Below are 26618 nucleotides of genomic sequence, written 5' to 3' on the forward strand. Positions count from 1 at the left end.
TCCAGGCTTCCAACTACACAGACTGTTTTCCTGAGAATTCAAAGAAATAAACACAAATCACATTTTTTTAAAAATTACACATTTTTAGTGATTTCTCAAACTTTACTTGCATAGTAATAATTTTTAGTTAAATTCATCTGAGTACTTTAGTTTTTTTGAAATTCACCTAGTGGCATATTTTTATTTCATTCCATTTCCACATGAAATTGGAGATAAAACATTCTTCAGATATGTTTGCTATCCAGTCAGTCTCACGCGCATAGCCTTCCTTCCATAGGCCAGCAGACATACTATGCAAGAAAACTTCTCAATTATTGACATGACAGATTCATGCAATAGTAGATTATACAGTGGGTGTGTTTTACTGTCTTTTTTACTCTGTCAGATTCTCTCTTAATACACATAATTTTGGGAGTGTTTTACAATTTAGTAAATGTTTGTTTCTATCCAACTTTTCTCAATGCTATCATCTTCTGTTTTTGAAATTAAAGAGTTGTATTTATTCCTCCCCTCATTTAAACCCATTTAGTTTTGGTTTAAACCCAACGCTAAGCCTTGGTTTAAGATTCATGGAATCATTACCTATAAATAACTTTGATATTATAACATTACATTATAGGCATTAATAATGACCAGTAAACATTTTATTTATGTGTTATGCTTGCCAGTAAATACAATGAACAGTATTCTTCTCGGATAGAACACAATAAAATTTAAAGTTGAATTTATGAGAAAGCAAAATATAGCTTTTAACTAATATCTCAAAAGTTTGCTTAGATGTTTTTAATAATGGAAAAAAGTATAGAAACATTTTGTCTTATTTCATTTGACATGTTGAACAAATGATATGGTAGGTATGTATGATAAGGAAAAGCAAAACGTAAGTTTATTGCAGCATTGAAAGTTACAACATTCTGTTCTTATAAACATTTCATATAAAAAATTAATGATTATTAGCAGTGTTATTATGGTACTGTACCAATGGTTTGTTCACCATAAAATACCATTGCCAAACTTAGTGAATTAAAATAATAACCATTTATTATTATCCTCATGCCGAGCAGTCATGGTCCATCTAATCTAGTTAAGTTTGGTTGACTTTGATGTAGCTGGTCTATACACCTGAGGGTCAGATGTAGGTTCAGTTCTCAGCTGGACTTTTATGGAAAAGCTGTTTGGCAGCTCTGTTCTATATCTGTCACTCTTCCTGATACCTATGGGCTAGCTCAGGTATGACCTCAACTTGCCCAATTGTGCAAGCACTTGTTCCAAAAGCTTGTATTATATATGTTAATGTTCCAAAACAAACCACATGGTGAAGCCAAGAGGCAAAGAATTATGCCCTGCTCCAATAGAAAAGTTCTACAAAGTTATATAACAAAGTGAATGGATATAGGCTGGGAGAAAACCTCAGACCATTAATACAATCTACTACAGGGCAGAAAAATAATAATGTACTTTGCAGTGTTTGAGCTGAAAAGAAAAATACTAATTAAAATATTTTACAGTTTAAAAGGAAATTGTGAGTTGTAACTACACATATAATTCAAAGAAAATCATTAAAGTGAGCATATGAAACAACAACAGATACATTGTGCTTAATTGGACACAGGTGAATATTGTCTAGCTGGGAACATAGATAAATATTGCAAGATAGGAGAAGGGCATAGAGAATGAATACTATCACTTCTTAGTGAAAACACGTGGATTAGAATTGAGGGGTAATGGTAAGGTTAAAGATGTTGCAGGTACAAAGTTATGGAAACTAGGCAGAAAATTTAAAACAATGGTAAGTAAACACCTTGCATATTTATCAAGGTTGAAGGAACAAGATTTGGAAGAATACCTGGAAATTGATGCAGTGGAATCAGGTATTGCGTTTCATTGAAGACAGAGAGGAGGAGAAGTTAATAAACCATGAAAAAAATCAAAATTCAACAGGATTTATGGCATCAAAATACAGTAATTCATTCCAAGAGAATTTAAATACCCCAAAAGTACAAAATGCTACTTGTAAAATGTACATAGTCCACAGTATCTGCCCTTGTGGGTGGTTCATTTCATACTAGATTTGGAATAAAAGGCATAAAAAGTTACTCTGTCCCTGTTAAAGGTGATATTTTTTTAGGGTAATAATACTTTATATGACTGGACATTGTTGGATCTGCTGAAAAAATCTTTTTTTTTTAATTTGTTCCTTATGACAATACTGTGAGGTGATATAATTTCTTTCCATATTATATATTTAAAAAAATCCATTTGGGTGAGGTCAATGAATGTCTTAGTCAACATTCAGGAAGTATTGACTGAACACTTATTGAGACACTGTGCTAGTTTAATTCATATATTCTTGAAGGCTTTCTGGCAGGGAAGAGTGGCATTAAACAGATAATATCAGTTTAATAATTAAGCAGTACTCAGAAGTCTGAGCACTGTGAAAAGAATTCTGGGGTATTACTTAGAGCACCAGGAATAGAATCTGGTTTTCTTGTCTTGTATTGCAGTGCAATTTAAAGACAGAGCATGACACAGTGTCTCAAAACTTCCTCTTTTAAATAAAAATATTGCAAAATGGTAGAAGAGTAGGAAACAGTATTACAAAAGCTTCTTGATAATGTAGGATTCCAGTTTTGTTTTAAATGTTTATTCAAAATTTTGGTGCTCTAATAGTCATAAAATATTAAAATTTTAATATAGAAAAGAAAGAAAAATTTAATACTGTCTAATTGGTTATTGAGCATATGTCATTCTCATCATCTTAAGGAAAAAAAGGGAAAATTAAAAAGAACTGAGTCATTACTGGTTTTACTATTTCATAAATTTGCTTTCTGACAATAGTAAGTCAGAATGATAAACACATAAATGTATATGAATACCAATCTTAATTTATGAATTATGATAAGCATGTTTTCTTGAGTTTGTCGATCATATATTGCTTATCTGAACAATTTATCTGTCTCTAAATCATCTTTGGAACCATTCAAAATATATTTTTCAAGAAGAATTATTGCTAGATGTGTACTTAATTTTACCATAAACACTATAAAAATCAAATATCATCATGGTAAATTTTATACAACTATATATCTATTGCAGCAAAAATGTTGTGGGAAAGAAACAGAATCAAATTACCAAAACAAAAACCAAAATCTTTAACAAGTTTGTCCTTCCTTTTGATGATGAAAAAAAAAATTGTTTATATAATCAGTAAATGCCACGTATGTTTTAGGCACTTTTCTAAACACTGGCAACTTACCAGGAACAAAACAGACACTTCCTCTGCTTCTCTGAAGCTACATTCTAATTGGGGAACAAGATATTAAATAAATATTCATACAAATAATGTAAAATTAAAACTCTGCTGATAGTTCCGTGATAAACGTAGAGAACTATGAAACCGTATTGCAGGAGCCCTGACCCTGAATGGGGCAAGAGTTAGGAAAACATTCCTGGGAAAGTGACATGTCACTGATGATGAAAGAACAAGTAGGATTAACTCAGGTGAGTTATTTTTGAAGAAAAAGGAGGGAACAGTCAGGGAGCGCACAGGTAGAATTTAAGGCTTGATGTCTTTTCCTAAGGGAGTATACTTTTCTGAGCCACTCTTCAACAATGGCCACTTAGTTTGTTTCCATATCATGGTTATTGTAATTAATGGTGTAATGATCATGGGGTTGCAAATGTCTTTTTGAGGTAGTGTTTTTGTTTCTTCAGATAAATTCTGAGAAGTGGAATTACTGGATCATGTGGTTTACTTCTATTTTTAATATTTTCAGAAACCTTCTTGTTTTCCATAGTGGCTGCACCAATTTATATCTCCAACAACAGTGCATAAAGGTTTACTTTCTCCACAACCTTACCAATACATGTTATTTCTTGTCTTTTTGATAATAGCCATTATAATAGGTATGACATGATACCTCATTGTGGTTTTGATTTGTAGTTCCCAGGTATTAGTGATGGTGAATGCCTTTTCATATTTCTGTTGACCACCTGTATATCTTCTTTAGAAAAATGTCTATATAGATCCTCTGCTGATTTTTAATTGGATTTTTTTTCTATTGAGTTGTATTAGCATTTGCATATTTTGAAAATTAGCCCCTTATCAGATATGTTATTTGCAAATATTTTCTCCCATTTAGGAGGCTGTCATATTATTTTGTTATTTCCTTTGCTGTGTAGAAGCTTTTTACTTTGACGTAGATCCAGTTATTTTTGCTTATGTTGCTTTTGCTTTTGGAGTCAGATCCAAGAAAATCATTGCTAAAACCAATGTCAAGGAGCTTACCACCTATGTTTTATTCTAGGGGCTTTATGGTTTCAGGTCTTTGTTTAAATCTTTCATTCATTTTGTGTTGAATTTTGTGTATGCTGGGGTCCAGTTTTGTTCTTGCATCGGGCTGTCCAGTTTTCCCAACATCTTGTCAAAGAAACCGACTTTTCAGTTGATGGCCATTCTGACAGGTTTGAGGTGATACCTCATTGTAGTTTTGATTTGCATTTCTCTAATAATTGGTGATGTTGAGCATCTTTTCATGTGCTTTTTGGCCACCTGTATGTCTTCTTTGGAGAAATGTCTATGTAGGTCTTTCACCCACTTTTTGATTGGGTTGTTTGTTTATCTGATATTGAGCTCCATGAGCGGTTCATATATTTTGGAGATTGATCCCTTTGTCGGTTGCTTCATTTGCAGATATTTTCTTCCATTCTGTGGGTTGCCTTTTTGTTTAATTTATGATTTCCTTTGCAATGCAAAAGCTTTTAAGTTTAATGGGTCCCATTTGTTTATTTTTGTTTTTATTCCCATTACTCTAGGAGGTGGATCCAAAAAGATACTGCTGCAATTTATGTCAGAGTGTTCTGCCTATGTTTTCCTCAAAGAGTTTTATAGTATCCAGTCTTACATTTAGGTAGTTAATCCATTTAGAATTTATTTTTGTGTATGGTGTTAGAGAATGTCCTAATTTCATTCTTTTACATGTAGCCGTCCTGTTTCCTGAGCACCACTTATTGAAGAAACTCTTTTCTGCATTGTATATTCTTGCCTCCTTTGTCATAGCTTAATTGACCATAGGTATGTGGGTTTATCTGGGGGCTCTCTATCCTGTTCCATTGATCTATATTTCTGTTTTTGTGCCAGTACCATACTGTTTTGTTTATTGTAGCTTTGTAGTATAGTTTGATGTCAGGAGCCTGATACCTCCAGTTTTGTCTCTTTCTCAAGATTGTTTTGGCTATTTGGGGTCTCTGTGTCTCCATACAAATTTGAAGATTTTTTTTTCTAGTGCTGTAAAAAATGCCATTGTTAATTTGATAGGGATTGCATTGAATCTGTAGATTGCCTTGGGTAGTATAGTCACTTTGACAATATTGAACATGGTATGTCTTTCTATCTGTTTGTGTCATCTTCAATTTTTTCATCAGCATCTTACAGTTTTTAGAATATAGTTTTTATGTTTCCTTAGGTAGGTTTATTCCTAGGTATTTTATTCTTTTTGATGTGATGGTAAATAGGATTGCTTCTTTAATTTCTCTTTCTGATCTTTTGTTGTTAGTGTATAGATATACAAGAGATTTCTGTGTATTAATTTTGTATCTTGCAACTTTACCAAATTCATTGATGAGCTCTAGTATTTTTCTGGTAGCATCTTTAGGATTTTCTATGTATAGTATCATGTCATCTGCAAATAGTGACAGTTTTACTTCTTTTCCAATTTGACTTCCTTTTATTTCTTTTTCTTCTCTGATTGCTGTAGCTAGAAAACCATAATTCAAAAAGGTAAATGCACCCCAGTGTTCACTGCAACACTGTTTACAGTAGCCAAGACATGGAAGCAATCTAAATGTCCATAGACAGAAGAATGGAAAAAGAAGATGTGGTACATATATATATAATGGAATATTACTCCACCATAAAAAAGAATGCAATAATGCCATTTGCAGCAACATGGATGGACCTAGAGATTATCATACTAAATTAAGTCAGATAGAGAAAGACAGATATCATATAATACCACTTATATGTGGAATCTAAAAAGATGATATAAATGAATTTATTTGCAAAACAGAAACAGACTTACCAACTTCTAAAACAAGCTTATGGTTACCAAAGAGGAAATATTGGGCAGGGGAGAATAGATAAATTAGAAGTTTATGATTGCCATATACACACTACTATATATGAAATAGATAATCAACAAAGACCTACTGTATAGGGAACTCAACATTCTGTAATAACCTATATGGGAAAGAATCTAAAAAGAATGGAGACATATATATGTATAACTAAACCACTTTGCTATACACCCGAAACCAACAGAACATTGTAAATCAACTATACCCCAGTATAAAATTAAAATTAAAAAAATAGAATATGCCAATAATCTGAAAAAATTATTAATAGGTATATGTGTACTGCCATTTTCTTAATTGTTTTCTGGCTGTTTTGTAATTCCTTTATTCCCTTCCTCTTCCTTTATGAATTGATAATTTTCTGTATTGGATGATTTGATTCCTTTTCTCTATCTTTTGTATATTGACTATAGGTTTTTGCTTTGTGGTTACCATGAGGCTTACATTAAAACACACACACACACATATATTTCTAATAGTCTATTTTAAGCTGATAATAACTCAAGTCTGATACATTTTAGAGCTCTAAATTTTTATTCTCTCTCTCACATTTTAATTTTATTGATGTCACAATTTACAATTTTAGTCTTGTGCATCCATTAATAAATTATTATAGTGATAGTTATTTTACTATTATAGTCTTTTAACCTTTATACTAGCTTTAAAAGTGATTAATTCACCACCTTTACAATGTTCTGATTCTTACTATATATTTACCTTTACCATAAACTCTTTTAGCTATTGCTTATCTTAAAAACTTTTTTAAAGAACTTTTATTGAAATATAATAAACTGCATATAGTTAGAGTGTATAATTTGATATTTTTTCTCTTATTAGTAATGTATATTGGCAATCCCAATCTCCCAATTCATCCCACCCCAACCCCCCATGCTTTCCTCCTTTGGTGTCCATATGTTTGTCCTCTGCATCTGTGTCTCTATTTCTGCCTTGCAAACTGGTTGATTTGTACCATTTTTCTGTATTCCACATATATGTGTTAATATATGATATTTGTTTTTCTCTTTCTGACTCACTTCACTCTGTATGACAGTCTCTAGATCTATCCATGTCTCTACAAATGTCCCAATTTCATTCCTTTTATGGCTAATATTCCATTGTATATATGTATCACATCTTCTTTATCCATTCATCTGTTGATGGATGGAAAACTTTCTATCCCTTCCCCAATTCTGGTATTTTGAGTAGAGTATTCCTGGTTGGCAGGATTTTTTTCTCTCTCTCTGCATTCGCAGTATTTTGTGCTATTCAATTCTAGCTTGCTACGGTTCTGCCGAAAAATTGTAGATACTCTCATGGGGGTTTCCTTGTATGTAACAAGTTGTTTTTTGTTTTTGTTTTTGTTTTTTGTCTTGCAGGTTTTAAAATTCTCTCCTTGTCTTTAACTTTTGACTCTTTAATTATAATGTATCTTGGTGTGGGTCTCTTTGGGTTTATTTATTTAGTATTTTCTGAGCTTCCTGGATCTAAATGTCTGTTTCCTTCCCAAGGTTAGAGAAGATTTTCATTATTATTTTTTTCAAATAATTTTTCTGCACTTTCCCTTCTTTTTGTGGAACTTCTGTAATTAGAATGTTCATCTACTTGATGTTGTTCCATAAGTCTTTTAAACTATCTTCACTTTTTCAATTCCTTTTGTCTTTTTGCTGCTCCATTTGGGTGAATTCTGCTACCCAGTGTTTGGGTTCACTGATCATTTGTTCTGCTTCATATAGTCTGTTGTTGAACCACTCTGGTGTATTTTTCAGTCCATTTATTATGTCCTTCAGCTCTGTGATTTCTGTTTGGTACTTTTTAATATTTTCTGTCTTTGTTGAAGTTTTCATCATGTTTATCCATTCTTCTCCCAAGTTCGAAGAGCATCTTTATGACCATTATTTATAACTCTCTGTCAGGTAAATCACCTGTCGCTGTGCAAGGCCTTTAAAAAATGTTTCTCAGTTTACTATAGACTTGTGAGTCTCAAGGATGTAAGGCCTGTTGGATGCCAAACTATAGGTTTTGTGGTCTGATCTCTCACATTCAGGTTACAAGTTGGGTGGCAGCTGTGGGGTTCAAACCCTTCACTCCTCAAAGAAAAGATTGTAATTGTGAGTTCCCTCCTGATTATGGGTCACTGCACCAGGGGTGGGGTTTATGGTGAAATTGTGTCTTAGTCTCTCCTTCCTGCTTCAATTTTGGTTTTCTCTTGTTCACCTTATGTCTAGGAGTCACTCAGATTATCTTTTTTTTTTTTTTTATTTTTAGAGGAAATTGTTTAATATATAGCTGTAGATTTGGTGTACCTGTGGGAGGAGCTGAGTTCAGAATCCTGCTACATCATCATCTTGAACTGGAACCTAGGATGACACTTTAATACATCTATTTATCTCAATCCATCACTTAATATCCTCCAATATTTTCCCATCTCACTAAGAGTAAAACCCAAAGTCCTTACAATAATCTACAATGTTCTAAAATGTTCCCTGTTATTTCTATGACTTTATTAGCTGCTGTTATCTTACATGTTTTATCTGCTCCAAATATATTCCTTTCCTCACCACTCTATAAGCACACAAGACATGTTCCTGCCTCAGTTGTCTCCACCCAAGATGCTTTTCTTTCAGATATTTCTCACAATTCCAGGTCTTTAATCAAATGGTACCTTTTCTCAGAGGCTTTTTCTTGACCACCTTTTTTGAAAATTGCAAATTACTGATATTTTCTACAGTCTGTATAATTTTACCTTTTATAGAATATCATAAAAATGAAATTATAAATTATGTAGCCTTTTCAGCCTAACATATTACTTTGAAATATGTACTTAAGATTGACCTGTGTGTTTTTTTTGGCTTGTTAGCTCATTTCTTTTTATCAATGAATAATATTCCACTGTATGTATGTACCACATTTTTTTTCAACCATTCACCTGTTGGAGAACTTATTGGCTGCTTCTAGTGTATGGTGATTATGAATAAAACTGTTATAACCTTCCCATATAGGTTTATGTGTAGACGTGTTTTTAAATCAGTTTGGCAAATATATGTCTATAGTTTCTTTCCTTATAATGTCATTAACTAGTTTTGGTACTGGAGTAATACATGCCTTATAAAATGATTTGAGAAGGTTTTCTGTTTTCTGAAAGAGATTGTACAGAATTGGTATGATATCTTACTTAAATGTTTGGTAGAATTCACCACTGAAACTATCTGAGTCTGATATTTCCTCTTTTGGGAGGTTTATGTCTACTAATTCATTTTATTTAATAGATATAGGGCTCTTCAGGTTATCTATCTGTCTTTGAGTGAGTTTTGATAGCTTTTAAGTAATTGGTCCATTTCATGAAAGTTATCAAATTACTGTACCAAGTTGTTAATAAACCCCCTAAGTATGCTTTAATGTCTATGAGATGAGTAGTGATATCTCATTTCATTGATGATATTGGTAATTTGTATATTCTCTCTCTCTTTTTTTTAAACATGCCTAGCTAGAAGTTTATCAGTTTTATTTAGCTAATTTATATGTTTTCTTTTGCCCGCTGGTATAGGTTTTATTTACACTTTTTATATAGTTTTTAAGGTGGAAGTCTGTTATTGATTTTATCTTTCTTCTTTTCTACTAATACACTTAAATATGTTTAAGCACTACTTTCACTGGATCCCAAACATTTTGATAAGTTGTTTCTATTTTAATTCAAAATATTTAAATTATCTTTAATTTTATTTAATTTCTCTCTTCTTTGATCTGTGATTTATTTTGTACTGTTATCTAATTTCCAAATATTTGGGAATTTCCAAATTATTTTTTGTTACTGATTTCTACTTGAATACTGCTCTGGTCTAATAATATATTTTATATTATTTCTATATGTTTAGGTTTGTTAAGATGTGTTTGATATCACTAAGTATGGTCTATTGGCAAACATTCATATGAGCTTTAAAAAATGTGGATTCTGCTGTTATTAGATGGGATATTCTATAATGTCAATTAGATCAAGTTAATTGATAATACTGTTTAGATCATCTCTATTTTATCCTACCCCGCATTATCTATCAGTTACTCTAATGGGATGTTGATGACTAACTGTAATACTGGACTTTTCTATTCCTCCTCTCAGTTCTGTCAGTTTTGCCTCAAGTATTTTGCACTCTATTGTTAGGTACATAAACTTTTAGTAGTGTTTTGACTTCTTTAATAATCAGCCTTTTTAAAAAGCAAAAATGTAGTGTCCCTCTTTATCCCTGATAACATTTCTTATTCTCAATGAAGTCTCCTTAGTCTGAAATTGATATATTTAGTCTTGCTTTCTTTCACCATCCCTTTATTTTAACCTATGACAGTCCTTATATTTAATGTGGATTTCTTGTAAATAGTTTATAGTGGAGTCTTCTTTTTTTTCTTCTTCAATCCAATCTGGCAATCTCTGTATCTTATGTGCTGTGTTTAGACCCTTAACATTTTAAGTGGTTATTGTTATGTTTAGATTATAAGTCTACCAGTTTTGTCCCTTTTTAAGTTGTTGCTTTGTTTTCCCTATTTTTCGTGCATTACTGGTTTTAATGGGGCATTTTATATGATCCAATTCTCTCTCCTCTCCTGGAATACCATTAATAACTCTTTTTTTAGGAACATTTTTAGTGATTTCTCTATAGTTTATAATATATGTTTTTAAATAACCTAAAGGCATCTTGAAATAACACTGGGACTTAATGTACAATGCAGTTATCTTAGAGTATTCTCTATTCCTCCCTCTTGTTTCTAATGACATTGTTGTCATTCATTTACTTCTCCATATTCTAAAATCACCCATACATTGTTATTCATATTGCCTACTGTTATCATTTAGATTGATTATGAATAATAAAAAATTACTTTTATTCCTTCTTTGATATTAATTTCTTTATACCTTGTTTATAACCTATATAATAAATTGTCTTTTTCTGGAGAATTTTTTAATTTTTTGCAGAGAGGTTCCACTGGTGATGAATTCTCTCAGGTTTTATTTTTCTGAGGAAGTCTTTACTTATCTTTCACTTTTGAAAGATAGTTCCACTGGATATAAAATCTGGGCTGGTAGATTTTGTTTGTTTCTTTGTTTTTTACTTTTTTTGTTTCAACATTTAAAGACTTCATTCAGCTCCATTATTGCATGCACTGTTTTTGACTAGAACACTGCTATTACTTATATTCTTGTTCTTGTATTAAGATAACCACTCCACTGGCTTCTTCAAGATTTTCATGTTGTTGTTGGTTTATTGCAGTTTGTATATGATTTGTGTGTGTGTGTGTGTGTGTGTGTGTTTTATGTCTGTCCTAAATATACTTAGTAGTTTCTGTGTTTCCTGGATCTGTGGTTTGAGGTCATTAATTTTAGACAGAATATTGTTGACCTGGGCCTATTTTTAAATGCAATTTGACAATCTTTGTGTTTTAACTAGTTTCTTTAGGCCTCATCTTTGATGTGATATATATTGATATATTTAAATTAAATTCTACAATATTTGTAACTGTTTCATGTGTTTTGCTTTCTTTTAAATTAATTTTTACTCCTTTTCTGCCATTATTACTTTTTTTTCTTTGAATTTCTGTTTTAGAAGTTAACTAATCTTCAAGTTCACTAATTCTTTACTTGGTTATATTAAGTCTACCAAATCTGTTAAATACTTTATTGATTTCTGTTACCAGGATTTTTCATTTCTAGCTTTTCCTTTTGATTCTTTTAATTTCCATTTCTTCGCTATCATTATCATTTAATATTACATGTATTTTACTTTTTCCTTTAAAACCCTTAACATATTACTCATAATTAGTTTAAATCCCTTGTGTGATAATCCTAACATCTGTGTCACATCTGAATCTGGTTCTAATGCTTGATTTATCTCTTCAGATTTTTTTTTCTTGACTTTTGGTGTACCTTGCAATATTTTCCTGAACATCTGAAGAGGTGTATTGGGAAATAGTTACCAAGGTAAATAGGGCTCCAATGAGCTAATTTTTTATTAATCTGGATATGAGTTGGACTATGGTTAATGTTTGTTGTAGGTATCAGTACTGAAGTTTCAGATTCCTCTAGTGTCTTTGTTTTTGTCTCCTCTCTTGAATTTCTTGCTTCCCTTTGTACTGCTGTTCACAGAAATTCTGTGTCTTGCAGCTCTTACAGCTGTAATCCATGGTTATAGTACTGGAGGATTGTTCATGTGGTGGTAGGGTATAGGGGACAGAGACCTTTCCACAATCTTCTGATTAAGTCTTCATCTTTTAGGGGGTGTATTACTCAGTTCATGGTCTTTACAAGTATTCTCTCTCTCCTTCAGAATAGTCCCCCCAACCTTTCTACCTCTAGTCCTTTTCCTGGCTGCAATATGCTTAATTTGTTTTCTTGAATCCTTGTACAGTGTTGACTATTTGTTTTCTTTAGGTAATACAATAAGACTGAAATAACTTAAAGTAGGACAGAATTCCTTTCTCCAGCTGGGAGAAAGGTTTCATAGTTGTCATCTAGCAAATTCCTTGCCTCCAGAGATTAAGTCCGTGTTAGAGAGGCTTCTGGGGGGGGGTTTCAGTATGGTAAGGCCAGGGTCAAGAGAGAATCTTTCTCAGATCCTCCTCATCAGGAACTGCTGCTAGCATTCAAAGGAAGAGTGTGGAGATCCCCCAAAGACCATAGCCTCTCTGGGAATTTCTCACTCTCATACTATCCTGCACTCAGCTTCCAGTAGCTCAACATAAGTATTTAAGTATTTATGGCTGCCAGGAACTTCTGCACCGGGTAAGCAATTCTTAGGAACCACATATATCTCTAGATTCCGTAGTCTCTCCAAATTTTGGAGTGGCAGTTTTCTCTGCTGCCTCATTTCTCTGATGGGTCCAAGAATTGTAGATTTTCAGTTTGTACAGCATTTTCTTGATGTGGGATAGGAATGAAGAGTTTTATGCTCCCTATATGTTGGAGCTAAAATCAAAATTCCTCATGCATTCATTCTGGGGAAAATATGTATGTGAATATGAGCTGACAAGACCTGTGTTGCAAAAGAATTATAACCAGACATTACCCTGGCCTTTATTATAGGAAAGTACCATAATGGGGGGAATCAGTGAATAGAACAGTGGTACCCATGATCCAGGCACTGAGCCTAGTCATCAGGATATAGCAATGCCATGGGAGGCTTAAAAATCAGAAGGCAGAGCTGTCTAAGATCAGCAGTTTAGAAGGTAGTACTGAGAAACTCAGTAAGAGGAAGTAGAAACTAAATATTCTGGTTAATACTCAAAAGTTTTGAGCTAAAAAATACACAGCTCTAGGCCTTTCCATCTCTGAAGCTTTTTATTTAAATAGACATAGACCACAAAAAATACACTATTTGGAGACAGGTCAGAGAGAATGGTTTTTCTCATTTTATAACAATGCATAGTGCTACAGATAACAGTAATTTCTCTTTTTTTTCTTTTTAAGATTTTTTTTTGATGTGGACCTTTTTTATTTTTTATTTTTTATCTGTGAGACTGTTCACCAGTGCTTTACTGATGTCAGGTATCTATACTGGTATATCAAAAATGCATTTTGAAGAGTTAAAAAAAAGTACTCTTAAATTTCTTATCCCTTAGTGTCCACATTAATAAATCTTGTAGTCCATGTGAAATATTATGACAAGTGAATTATACAAAGGACACTATAATGAAGAGCAGATCAAATAGCAAAGGACCTAACAATCTGGGATATTCCACTCAAGCCTCTCTATTTCTGCTTTATTGATCTGGACACAAGTACATAAGTCTGGAAGGAAAAGACAGGATCTTGCATATTTCCAGAATGATAATTCTTTCCCATCATGAATAAAAGTAGCACATGCAGCCCAGGCTAATTACAAACAAATGGGCAGCTCCTATAAAAACAACAGCAGTTGATGTGGACCATTTTTAAAGTCTTTATTAAATTTGTTACAATATTGCTTCTGTTTTATGCTTTTGCTTTTTTTTTTGGCTGTGAGGCACGTGGGATCTTAGCTCCCAACCAGGGACTGAACCTGCACCCCCTGCATTGGAAGCTGAAGTCTTAACCACTGGATTCCAGGGAAGTCCCAGTAATTTATTTCTTGAAAGTATTAATTTTATGGTATATATTTCAAAACAAACTTCTAGAATTTTATAAGCTTCTCTATATAGGAGATATTAAGTTAAATATCAAAATGAGATAATTCAGGAATACTGATTTCCTCACACTTAAATACATGTTAATGTCTTTAAGTCTTCAACTTCTATATGGGAGACTCATCATAGTTCTGTAAATTACCCAATTAACTTGATTAAAAATACAAGATATTTGGGACCAAAGTACATTAACATTCTGCTTACCTAATTCTTTGCCCAGACTTCTGGTTTAAATTGCCGTCAGCTAAATAGTCACTAATATTGAATTGAAAGCAGTATTATTGAAGCAGCCATTTTTAATGAATCTTCTGGAAGAATGCACTTTGATAATCCTTTTGAACATGCCTTTGTTTGATTTCAAACAAAGGAAACAATCATCAATGATTGGGAAATGATAAAAATATCTCCAAATTTAGTAAGAAAGTATGACTAGAAATATAAGTAGATATATATTATGTATCACATTTCAACAGAACGTAAAAGAGCAAAAATGACTAATCAAGATAAACCTGATATGAAAAAAATCAGACTTTAAAATATTTTGGGATTTTCTTCTGAATTCTGTTTCTACCAAACAATTTCACTGAATCACAGAAAATTTTGTAAAATATGATTTAATGGTGGCACATACTTTGTATCTGTCCTCAACCAATTTTTTGTTACAGAAAAATTGATTTTGCATACTTCTTAACATCTCTCATAGGAATCTTAACTGAAATACTTTCTTTTCTTATTCAGGTCTAAATCTCAACATTCCTTTGTGACTAACATAATTGTACCTTTTTTATGAAATTTCTAATTGTCTTACACAACCTGTAGCTATTGCTCACTCTTCCCAACAATATAACCTTCAGAATATGCTACCTTTTAATGATGTGTTCTTCTTTGCATGATCATTCTATGCCCCTCAAGTAGGAGTCCTGCAAAAATTAAGATTTAGTGTATTTATATGGCTGTTATATGCCATTCTGGATATTCTCAAAAAGACTTGTTCCTACTGGCAATTCAGTTTTCATCAGAGTGAACAGTTTTTGTTTTATTTTCTTCTTATTAAATTGTATTCCTTTGGATTGTGGCAGTCATAATTTCAGAACTCATTTGTAATAGGAATATAAAATGAATGAGTTCCACTATGGAGCTTCTAATGTGGAAGAGAGAGGAACTTCTAGAGGGAAGAAACAACTACATGAAATGGAATAATGTATCCACCTGTGAATGCAGATAAACTGTATTTGCCACTAGTTCGATTTCCATACTCCATTCTACTTCCAATGTTGATTGCACAGTATTATTGTGATAAAGTTTTATTCTTTCTATTACACATATGCAGAAATAGTCTTCAGAATTACAGTATCAGTTAAAAATTAATTTAATAATCATCTGATAAAAGTAACACATGACATTCTTCCATTTTTGTTCTGTTTTGAATTAAGCCCTAGTCTCATTCTTCTTTGCCTTGCATCCTCTTTTACTAGTTGTAACCATTTGAGAAATCAGGAAAATATTTTCAAATCAGATTTTGGAGAGAAAATTTTCTTAGGCTTTTGTATATACAGTTTTGAAAGAATGTGTGTATATCATTTCTTTATCCACGGGGACAAATTATATAGCAGTGAGATCATTCCATTATTATCACCTTAAGGTTTTAGAATAAACCTGAGAGTTCTGAATTTATGAAAGAACATTTTATTCATGAAACTCAAAAACTCTAAGTCTATATGTAAAGTGGAAAGCTGAATAAACAGAGAAAGTTGAACTTTCATCCAGCCTGTCCAGTTCTACTGTTTTAAATATGGCCTTTAGTTATGGGCCTTGTTCACACAGCAGAATGTGTTTTCATTGGACATTGATTACTGTTATTGTGGGGCTAGTTTGGATCCAATTTCACTTCTTATAACCCATTTCCTATCAGAGCTAATGGGTTTGCAGCTCATTTATAATGATCATATTGGCAGGGACTTAGCTGATGTTTTCAAATCCTCAATAGGAGAGGTTTTTCCACTCTCCTGAGTGCCTCTCAGCTGCAGGTAAAGAATGTTACAGCTGGATGAGAGAGCTAATTAGAGCCAATTATAGCCTGAGTGACCAGCAGTGGCATTAAAATGTCTGGCAGAATCTACCTTGTCCTTGCAACACAGAGGCTTTGAATCTCTACAAATACCTGTCTTGGAACATTAAACATTTTATAGAATTGCAGGTAATAAGCACTTAAATTTAATAATCAAAAGAGGTATTGCCAAATGAATCCTGAAAGTACGACTTCACTAGACATGATTTTACACTGACTGCCAAAGGCATCTCAAAATTAATAGTAAATTTTAGATACTTAATGAGAAGCATCAAGGTTCTATAACCAATTTGGACTTAATAAATCTGGTGACTTGAATTTAATTCAACATACATACTCAAATTTTCTCATATGAGGTCATTGGCTTGGCATTTTGGAGAAACTATTTTCAGATTGTCTTCATTTTATTTTTATTTTACTCACTTTGTCCAATGGAAGACACAGATCTTTTAGTGAGTGAGATTGTTTTTGCCCAACATCTTCATTCCTATCCATCCTAAAGGATGTAGGACCTCATCTGGCCCTTGGAAAGTACAGAAGACCTTGTATAGGCAGAAACAGAAGGGTAGAATCACTCTATCTAAATATTGAATTAAAGTTTAGAAAAGACGTTAAAGAAGGATATATCATTTCCAAAATGTAACTGTGAAAAATTGTGTTTTTTCTATCTAATCTATGCAACTCATCATCTATCTATCTATCTGCCATGAATATAACTATATTTATCTTAGAAACTATAGTACCATGTTCTAAAATATTCAGATGCTCCAAACAATGTTTAGAGGTAAATATAACAAATAGTTTTTGGAAATATTTTAAAGGGCTAAAAATTGAAAATATAATCAGAAATAAACACATTTCATTCATATGCTTTATGCTTGAAAGGTAAATTTTAAATGTAGAAAATTATATGAGAATTTTCCACTGCTTAATCAGCTTTTAATTTAAAACACAGAGCCTACATTTATTACAGTTGTGTATATTTATAATGCACCATTTTCTGAAACTCACAGCTACAGTATATAGCCATCATTTATAAGGAAGTAAGCAATAATTTCTAATAGGTTGAACACAACAAAATCAATTAGCATCTATCTAAAAACAAGGATTGTTTTTCTGGTATGCATTTCTAAACAGTGTAAAACAGCTTTAAAACTACATCATGAAAATGCACTTCATAGAATTGTTTGTCCTTACTAAAATTCAATTCCAGTTATGACCCTTAGAGTTGATTAGTAAATTCAACTTTTTAATTAGCATTTTGCATAATTCATTGAAATTATAATGCACTCATGCATTTGATTGTCAAGGTGCAGATGTGCTAACATGAAGCTATAATTTTCTCATCTAAATAACTCTTTTAGTAAAACCTTTAATTTCTTACAATTCTATTGTTTAGGACCTATTATTGTTCATTTTCAAAAATGAGTTCAGAAGTAGATTTTGATGTCAGCTTGTGTTGTTATGGTAAATTGTTTAGGATAGTAGGAATCAAAGGAAACTAACATTATTTAAAAAGTTGTTTATTTTAGTGAAAACTACTTAATCACAGTTAACTTTTAAATGTAAAAAGTAGCTCTCTATTTTAAATCAACACAAAATTATAGCCTAACAGAGCCAAATAGAAATTATAAATCAAAAAAATAAAGGGAAGATTGGTTTCATTGCACAGGAATAGCATGGGCACAAAAACCACAGTGTTTACCACAAGATGTTTAAGTGACACGTTGGTTCTAAACCAGAATTATGGGTATGTATTTCTTATTTGATTTCATGAGATGAGCCCTGGTATTTAAATAATATGGAAAAGAATCTATTGATATCTCTTAAACAGCTATCCAAAATTTTCTACAGATACATCTGTTTATATTGAAGTTTTGTGTTTGTTTTTATGTAAATGGCAAACTCCTATCAACTAGGCAGCTCAGCTTCCACTCTGAAGAAAATGAACTAAAAAGGGAGTAAAATATGGAATGTGTTGTTCAAAGGAAGTGGCAGAGTACACCAGGTTTATATTTAAAAACTGTTTTTCTCCTGCATACCAGAGGGACTTTTAAAATGAAGTAAATGTTTCCAGATGAGGTGATAGATCTTGCAAGCTGGGATTCTTGGCCATTGGTCCTATTCACCAGTGAGGTAAACTGCTGGGGATCAAGCACCCACACACATGCATAGTTGCTACTTACTTCGCCAACACAAATTTTTGTGCTCTTGGTGCTGAGAACATTGGTCAGCAAAACTGCTATTATGGCAAACGTGTGGCAATGCTGAATGAGACTTCTAGGGAATGATGTGGTAGAACGAATATTAGCACTGGGGACAAATGCTTCCTTAGGACATAATATAAAAAGTACTTTCTCCATTTCCAAGCTCTGCTGTGCAGAATTCTTATTATTAGAATAAGCAAAGACTTCTGTGTTGCTCCTGGCATAGTCTACATGGGTCCCTAGTAGGTAATCCCTCACAGCAATTTTATAGCATCTGGCTCTAGGTGCTCGTAAAACAAAGTGAAGCATTGCCTTTGTGGCAATGCTGATGAGCTGAGACTGGCTCCTGTTGAGTTCCAGTGTTCTTCTAGGTAGCATTATATTGTGTCTTATGATTCTTTCATGCTAAGATGTTTTTTGCCCTTTACTTGCAAGTGGTTGTATAAAAAATTGAAATACATTGATTTGATAATATGTAAATTAACCTGAAATTTATGAGGATAATTTCTAAAGATCCCAGAAACTACCAAACATTTGGAAATCATCATATTAGAAATGGTAATGTGGAATTTTATTTGCACAGGCAAGAATGATGCCATCCAAATAAGAAAGCAGATGATAAAAACATACATTCCACTAAGGCCTTAAGTGTAAATTTACAATCCTAAATCCTGTGTTAGATGGTCTTTCTATTGAGTTCTTTGTGTGATCTCCATGCTCATAATGCTTTTACCTTCATTCAGTGGTTTTTATTTTTAATAAATAACAATATGAAAGTCATAAACCCTGAATAGTAAAATTTAAGCCCTTTGAATTTCAAATATACTTAAAGGAAGTCTTTCTGAATACCATTCAAATGGCAACATAAAGCCAACCACTTATAAAGCCACTTAGAAGCCCAGCTTTGTGGGATATCATAGTAATCTTTTCCTAATACTACCGCTCTTAGAAAGCTTTCAATTAGGAAGGAGGTGACTTAATTTTAAAGACAAGCTGGCAAAGAGGAAACAGTGAGGAGAAATGAAATCACTTGTAGAATATTGTGTTATTGTATGTAAATCATATTCTTAGACATTTCCTTGTTTGGTAACATCGCCCATGTTCCCCAGTTTTACCATTAACCTGAAGTGTTTATATCACTTTGGTTGCTTTACTGTAATGTTTCTAAGAAAAGTTCAACTACTTCACAGTTAATTTCTCACTAATCTACACACAGCTATCACAGAAAGGTATCATATGTGTTCATTACATTCTGCTGTGGGTGTATGGCTAGCCTAGGGCGTAAAGAAGTGAATTACATAGCAGAATCTCTGCTGTGATATTTTTGTGAGGTCATGTAGAGGCAGTCAGATTGACTAGTGTGCATCATTCCTAGATTATAAAGACAATGGTATCTATCCTGTTCTTAAATATGGTTTCAGATTTTTTAATAAAAGAATGAGTCAGTAGCCTAGTGTTATTGACTTTTGTGCTTTGTTTTTGTTTTATCCACATTGAATTGAAATAGACCAATTTTTAGCTCAATGAAGAGCAAATTAAAATGAAATATGAGGGAAAACAAAAACGCACAGAATATGCAAAATCTTTTACAAAAAGAAATACTTATTTCACAGAAAGAACAATGCCCAGGAGTTGAAGAATCTCACAGGGGAAAGTATTTAGGAAGTTATTTATGAATAATTAGAATCTCAGAGAGACTGCTTTAGACCAGGTAATAGGTGTAGTCAATAGGTATTCTGTTAATCATCAGCAGCATTTCCACCATTATCAATCATATAATTTTGTTTCTACTTGAAAATAGCTGATTTAGATAGCCCTGCAAGAAAATCAGATATTAGGATGACACAGCATATGAAATACATATTTAATGTGTTTAAAGAAATAAAATTTGAAGAGAGAATAAGTAAATTGGAACAAAGACTAGAAAATAATTCAGCAAGAGAAATGAAAATGGAAAACTAGAAAAAATTAACAAGAAAAATAGATAATAGAAAGATAATATAAATATACATCCAATTAGAGTCTCAGAAGTCAAGAAAAGGATACAATAGAGGTAACTTTTTGAGAAATAATGACTAATAATTTTCTAGAAATGTTGAAATATGTTAATTAGCAGTTATAGGAAGTATGTTGTATATCAGGAATGATAAAGCAAAAAAAATAAAGGAAAAAAAGAACAGCCATGTATGTGAAATTACCAGGGCATAAAACCATTTGCAACAAATTTCTAAAAAATTAGTATGGAAGAAATCATGTTATCCAACCAAAGTGAAATGCCTTTCGCTTTGTGTTGTTTTGAAATGTATATATTAACTTGTACCCTTTAGTACATTTAATTTTAAAAAATAAATATTAAACTACATTTTTCCTAATAAGTATGTTTATCTTTTTAGATCATAACGTTAGAATACTTATTGCACAACTGTCCAATAATTTTATCATTTTGTTATGCATTTTCACACAATTAAAAACAATATTACTTTACATTCAACAATTAAACAGATTCATTGACAAATTGTATCAACTTCTGCACTGAGCAGTGGTTCTATCTTACACATTCTATCATGGTTCCTCTTCTATCTGCTGAAATAAATTCTTTAATAGTTTTTTATTGTTAATATTGGGGGCGTTATACTATGTACTTATTATTTTATACATGAAGACATTTCTTGTATGCTCAATTTTAAATGAAAGCATGGCTAGATATTAAATTATAGATTGTCATTCATTTAACATTTTGATGGTGATACATTTTTATCTCTATCCTGCTATTTTTGTTAATGAAGACTGACAGTAACTCTTCACTTGTAAAATTTGTTTTATCCTCTGATAGTTTTATGATTATTTCTTTGATATTTTGAAATTTCACTGACATGTCTGCGTGTGGATTTATTTTTCTTTAACTTACCCCAGACTTGGAGAGTACGTTGTATCTGAGGTCTCTTTTTTTTCTTAATTTAAAAAATTCTCAGCAGTGATCTCTGTCAATGTGGTTCACAGTAATTCCCTCTGTTCTCTTCATCAAGAACTGCTATTGGATTAGTATCAGAACTTCTTGATTTATTCTTGATGTTTCAACAGTTGCTTCCTGTTTTTACTCATAGTCTTTTGTGTTCTGATGCTGGTGTAGTCCTTTTTCTAACTTCCAACTTAATTTTATCTCTTTCCTATAAATGTCTTTTTATTTCAGTGTTTATTTAAAACTTATGCATTTCACTTTTAGACTTTTTTCATTTTTTATTCTTTCTGTTTCATATGCTCTTTTTAAAGATAGTTATGCTTTATTATCTGTCTGATAAATATATCAAACATTTTAATATATCTTATTTTAAAATATTTGTCAGATGGAGCTGTTCAATCATTTTCATATGGAATGAATTTCCATTCTGATAATGGATTATGTTGACTTTCTTGGTGTTAGATTTCTTTATGTGTTTTTTTAATGGTTTGCAGACTTAGATTCACAAGAGTTTTTGTATCTGTTTTCTCTCTTGTTTATAACTTCTGTGTTAACCTGTCACTGTCTAGTTATTTTGTGAGTACCTACATCAAAACTCAAGGGTCACATCTTACAATGTGTCTTGAACTATTGATTGTGCAGCAAATCAGGTTAGCAACTAGGTGATGTAGATCTGTTTTTGATAGTAAAGATACACTCTTGTATATATTAACATCCATTTGAAATTGTGTCATTCTGATGAGTTAAAAACAATACCTCAATATTGTCCTGCCTTTTTTATGGTATCACTTTTATAGTTTTAATTTTCAATTTTTTATTGGAGTACGGTTGATTTACAATGTTGTTACTTTCTGCTGTACAGAAAAATGAGTCAGATATACATATACATATACCCACTTGTTTTTTAGATTCTATTCCCATATTGGTCATTAGAGAGTATTAAAAAGAGTTCCCTGTGCTATACAGTAGGTTCTTATTAGTTATCTATTTTATATATAGTAGTGCATATATATCAAACCCAATCCTCAATTTATCCCTCCCCCACTTTTCTGCCTGGTAACCATGTTTGTTTTCTACATTGGTGACTCAGTTTCTGTTCTGTAAATAGGTTCATTGGTACCATATTTTTAGATTCCACATATAAGCAGTATCACGTGATATTTGTCTTTGTCTGACTTATTGTACCTGGTATGACAATCTCAAGGTCCATCCATGTTGCTGCAAATGGCATTATTTCATTCTTTTTTATGACTGGGTAATATTCCATTTTATATATAATATGTACCACATCTTCTTTATCCATTCCTCCATTGGTGGGTGTTTAGGTTGCTTCCATGTCCTGGCTATTTTAAATTGTGCTGCAGTGAACATTGGGGTGCATGTATCCTTTTGAATTATGGTTTTCTCCAGATATATGCCCAGGAGTGGGATTGCTGGATCATATGGTAATTATATTTTTAGTTTTTTAAGGAACCTCCATAGTGTTGTCCATTTTGGCTGTACCAATTTACATTCCCACCAACAGTAAGGAGGGTTCCCTTTTCTCCACACACTCTCCAGCATTTATTATTGGTAGATATTTTGATGATGGCCATTCTAACAATGTGAGGTAATGTCTCATTGTAGTTTCAATTTGCATTTCTCTGATAATTAATGATGTTAAGCATTTTTTCATATGCCTCTTGGCCATTTGTATGTCTTCTTTGGAGAAATGTCTATTTAGATCTTTCACCCAATTTTTGATTGGGTTGTTTGTGTTTTTGATATTGAGCTGCTTGAGCTGTTTGTATATTTTGGAGATTAATCATTTGTCAGTTGCTTTGTTTGCAAATATTTTCTCCCATTCTGAGGGTTGTCTTTTCATTTAGTTTATGGTTTCTTAAGCTTTTAAGTTTAATTAGGTCATATTTGTTTACTTTTATTTTTATTTTCATTACTCTAGGAGGTGGATCAGATATGATCTTGCTGTGATTTATGTCAAAGAGTGTTCTTCCTAGGTTTTCCTCTAAGAGTTTTATAGTATCTGGTCTTACATTTAGGTCTTTAATCCATTTTGAATTTATTTTTATGTATGGTGTTAGGGAGTGTCCTAATTTCACTCTTTTGCATGTAGCTGTCCAGTTTTCACAGCACCATTTATTAAAGAGACTGTCTTTTCTCTGTTACAGATTCTTGCCTCCTTTGTCATAGATTAGGTGACCATAGGAGTGTGGGTTTATCTCTGGACTTTCTATCCTGGTCCATTAATCTATATTTCTGTTTTTGTGTCAGTACCATAATCCTTTGATGACTGTAGCTTTCAGTATAGTCTGAAGTCAGGGAGGCTGATTCCTCCAGCTCTGTTTTTCTTTCTCAAGATTCCCTTGGCTAATCAGTGTCTTTTGTATTTCCATACAAACTCTAAATTTTCTTGTTCTACTTCTGCAAAAAATGCTGTTGGTAATTTGATAAGGATTGCATTGAATCTGTAGGTTACATTGGGTAGTATAGTCATTTGGCAATATTGACTCTTCCAATCCTAGAACATGGTATATATCTCCATTTGTTTATGTTATCTTTGATTTCTTTCATAAGTATCTTATAGTTTTCTGAGTACAGGTCTTTTGCCTCTTTATTATGAGGTATTTAATTTTTTGATGTGATGGTAAATGGGGTTGTTTCCTTAATTTCTCTTTCTGATCTTTCATTTTTAGTGTATAGGAATCAAGAGATTTCTGTGTGTTAATTTTGTATCTAGCAGCTTTACCAAATTCACTGCTGAGCTCCAGCAGTTTTCTGATAGCATCTTAGCATCTTCAGGATTTTCTATATATAGTATCATGTCATCTGTAAACAGTGACAGTTTTACTTCTTTTCCAGTTTGGATTCCTTTTATTTCTTTTTTTTCTCTGATTGCTGTGTCTAGGACTTCCGAAACTGTGTTGAATAATAGTGGTGAGAGAGGATATCCTTGTCTTGTGCCTGATCTTAGAAAAAATGCTCTCAGTTTTTTACCATTGAGAATGATATTTGCTGTATTATGTTGAGGTAGCTTCCCTCTATGCCCACTTTCTGTTGAGTATTTTGTTTGTTTTTTGCCATGCTGCATGGCTTATAGGATCTTACTTCCCTGACCCAGGATGGAACCTGTGGCCCTGGTAGTGGAAGCACTGGAATGCTGGGGAAGTCCCTGGAGAGTTTTTATCATAAATGGGTATTGAGTTTTGTCAAAAGCTTTTTCTGCATCTATTGAGATAATCATATGCTTTTTATTCTTCAGTTTGTTAATGTGAGGTATCACATTGACTGATTTACATATGTTGAAGAGTCCTTGCATCCTGGGATAAATCCCACTTGATCATGGTGTATGATCCTTTTAATGTGTTGTTGCATTCTGTTTCCTAGTATACTGTTGAGGATTTTTGCGTCTATGTTCATCAGTGATATTGGCCTATAATTTTCTTTTTTGTGATATCTCTGTCTGGTTCTGGTATCAGGATGATGGTGGTCTCCTAGAATGAGCTTTGGAGAGTTCCTTCCTCTCTAATTTTTTGGAATAGTTTGAGAAGGATAGATATTAACTTTTCTCTAAATGTTTGATAGAATTCTCCTGTGGAGTCATCTGGTCCTGGACTTTTGTTTGTTGGAAGATTTTTAATCACAGTTTCAATTTCATTACTGGTGATTGGTCTGTTCATATTTTCTAATTCTTCCTGGTTCAGTCTTTGAAGGTTGTACTTTTCTAAGAATTTGTCCATTTCTTCTAGTTTGTCCATTTTATTGGCATATAGTTACTTGTAGTAGTCTCTTAAGATCCTTTGTATTTCTGTGGTGTTAGTAGTAACATCTCCTTTTTCATTTCTAATTTTATTGATTTGAGTCCTCTCCCTTTTTTTCCTGATGAATCTGGCTAAAGGTTTATCAATTATGTTAATCTTCTCAGAGAATCAGCTTTTAGTCTTATTGATTTTTCCTATTTTTTTCTTCATCTATATTTCATTTATTTCTGCTCTGATCTTTATGATTTCTTTCCTCCTACTAACTTTGGGATTTGTTTGTTGTTCTTTCTCTAGTTGCCTTACGTGTAAGGTTATGTTGTTTACCTAAGATTTCTTTTTGTTTCCTGAGGTTAGATTGTATTGCTATAAAATTCCGTCTTAAATTGTTTTTGCTGGGTACCATAGGCTTTGGATTGTCATGCTTTCATTGTCATTTGTCTCTAGCTATTTTTTGATTTCCTCTGATTTCTTTAGTGACCCATTGATTGTTTACTAACATATTTTGTCTTCATGTGTTTGTGTTTTTTATAGTTTTTTTCCTGATCTCATAGCACTGTGGTAGGAAAAGATGCTTGACATGATTTCAATTTTCTTAACTTTACCAAGGCTTGGTTTGTGATCCAAGATTTGTTCTATCCTGGAGAATGTCTCACTTGCGATTGAGTAGAAAGTGTATTCTGCTGCTTTCAGACAGAATGTCCTATAAATATCAATCAAGTCTATCTGGTCTAATGTGTCATTTAAGGCTTGTTTTTCCTTATTAATTTTCTGTTGGGGTGATCTATCCATTGCTATAAGTGGGGTGTTAAAATCTCCCATATTTTTGTGGCACTGTCATTTTCCCCTTTTTTTTGGCTGTTAAAGTCTATTTTGTCTGATATGAGTATTGCTACTCCAGCTATCTTTTTATTTTCATTTGCATGGAATATCTTTTTCCACCCCCTCACTTTCAGTCCCTAAGTCTGAAATGGGTCTCTTGTAGATAGCATATATACCAGTCTTGTTTTTGAATCCATTCAGCCAGTCTGTGTCTTTTGGTTGGAACGTTTAATCCATTTACATTTAAGGTAATTATCAATATGTGTTTTACAACTGCCATTTTCTTAATTGTTTTGGGTTTGTTTTTGCAGGTCTTTTTTCTTCCTTTCCTCTTTTGTTCTATTCTCTTGTGGTTTGATGACCATTTTTAGTGTTGTGTTTGGGTTGCTTTTTCTTTTGTGTGTTTATATCTATTGTAGTTTTGGGGTTTGCTGCTTCCATGAGATTTTGATTTAGCAGTCTGTATACGTACAGGCTCGTTTTAAGTTGCTGGTCTCTTTCCCAGCTAGAGAAGTTCCTGTGGCATTTGT

The sequence above is a fragment of the Hippopotamus amphibius genome, chromosome 3 (assembly GCF_030028045.1).
Source record: "Hippopotamus amphibius kiboko isolate mHipAmp2 chromosome 3, mHipAmp2.hap2, whole genome shotgun sequence".
Classification (NCBI taxonomy): domain Eukaryota; kingdom Metazoa; phylum Chordata; class Mammalia; order Artiodactyla; family Hippopotamidae; genus Hippopotamus; species Hippopotamus amphibius.